Here is a 1,949-nt window from a genome sequence, read left to right on the forward strand (position 1 = left end):
AATGAAGCATCTCCTTATTGATTCTGATCAGGAGAATTACACTTTATAATCCCTCATAGTCCCTCATTTGGACAACAACAACAACAACAACAACAACAACAACATTTGCTCTGCCAAACAAATAAATGTGAATATAATTCTAGATTTCTTTCCAAAGTGAGAACAAAGTCTCTCCGATAAAGGAAGGTCTGCTGCTTTCTCTCTTCAGACCCATGCAGTGGAAGAGAAACAACAACATACAAATACATCAATCCAAATATTCAACAAACATTTAGAGCTCAGACAAGTTTCCATTTTCATGCAGAGAAACAAAAGTCATCCTGAGCAGTGATGGCCTCCATGGCTAAACAGACACAGGAAGGAGCTCCAACATTTCCACAGCAGCTGATGAGAAGACGTCAAAGTCCCGCCCACAGTGTTTGATTGACAGGTGAAGAAATGCCCCAACAATCAGCTCTCAGCAACAAACATGAAGACAAAAGAAGTTTAAGGATTAAAACACAGAGTTTAACCCACTGTCCCTGAAAGGACTTCTGACTATTTCACTTTACAGAACTCAGCAGAGACCAGAAAAAGGATGAAGTCCAGCATAGAGAGGCTGAGTGAATGTGGTCTGGACTCTGTGGAGGAGAGTCATGGTTTCAGAGATGCTGTAGAAGGACAGAATACCTGCACTGTGATCCAGGTACACTCCTACTCTGGAGGACCGAGGACCTGAGACGGGAGTTTGGACTTTGTTGTACCAAAAGTTATAACTGTTTGTGTCACAATGTAACGCCCAAGATTTGTCATTGGATCCAAATAAACATTCACCCTCCCTGCTCTGCTGATATTCTTGTATGCGACTGCTACACGAACTCCCCCCCCTCTCCACTCCACCTCCCAGTAACAACGTCCAGTCAGACTCTCTCTACTCAGGACCTGAGAACATCCAGTGAATCTGTCTGGGTGACTAGAATAAGACTGTTGTTGACTCATTCTTGTTACTTTTCTGTTCCCCTCAGATAATAACAGCTCTGTGTTTGCTGTGTTTGGATCCAGTGTGATTTCACATGAATATTTTAAGAATCCAGCTCTGGTCTTGGGTTCTGGTCCTGACAGTAAAACCTCCACCTCAGTCACTGTCAGCGAGACGTTTGTCCATGTCTCTGTCAGAACGTCCTGTAGTTTGTCTCTGACTTCTGACACAGCCGCTGTCACGTCCTCAAAGTAGCGCAGAGGACGGATGTTGATGCTGGATGAGTCTGTAGATTCACTGAGTGCTGACAGTGAGGGGTAGTTGTGTAGAAACTGGGTGTGATCCTCTGTGTGTGAGAGCTGCTTCAGCTCAGCGTCTTTCCTCTTCAGCTCAGTGATCTCCTGCTCCAGCTTCTCCTGAAGCTCTTTGACTCGACTCACTTCAGTGTCCTGCTGGGATCTGAGCTGCCGCTTCACATCGGACCTTCTTTTCTCCATCAGACGGATCAGCTCGGTGAAGATCTTCTCACTGTCCTCCACTGCTTTATCAGCAGAGCCATTGATAGCCTCCACCTCCTGCTGAAGCACCTTCACATCTTTCTCTCTGTCCTGGATTCTCTGCTGGATGTTTTGTCGACTCACCTCGAGCTCTCTCTGCCTCTCGGTCCTTTCTGCTGCAGCTGAGACTGTGTCGTGGCCTTTATGTTCATCCACAGAGCAGAGATAACAGATACTCTGCCGATCAGTACGGCAGAACATCTTCATCACCTCATCGTGACGAGAGCAGATGTTCTCCTGGAGCTTCTTGGAGGGCTCCACCAGCTTGTGTTTCTTGAACGGAGCAGCATCATAATGAGGCTGCAGGTGTTTCTCACAGTAAGAGGCCAGACAGACCAGACAGGACTTGAGGGCTTTCAGTTTTCTCCCAGTGCAGACATCACAGGCCACATCTTCAGGTCCAGCATAGCAGTGATCAGCAGGAGCAGCTTGGA

General features: G+C 46.7%; 1 pseudogene; it reads right to left on the bottom strand.

Moving 5' to 3' along the window:
- Positions 1-537: 537 nt before the first annotated feature.
- Positions 538-1,949, bottom strand: part of LOC123973357 — a 2,395-nt pseudogene continuing 983 nt past the window's right edge.

This window comes from Micropterus dolomieu, linkage group LG07 (assembly GCF_021292245.1).
Source record: "Micropterus dolomieu isolate WLL.071019.BEF.003 ecotype Adirondacks linkage group LG07, ASM2129224v1, whole genome shotgun sequence".
NCBI classification, from domain to species: Eukaryota; Metazoa; Chordata; class Actinopteri; order Centrarchiformes; family Centrarchidae; genus Micropterus; species Micropterus dolomieu.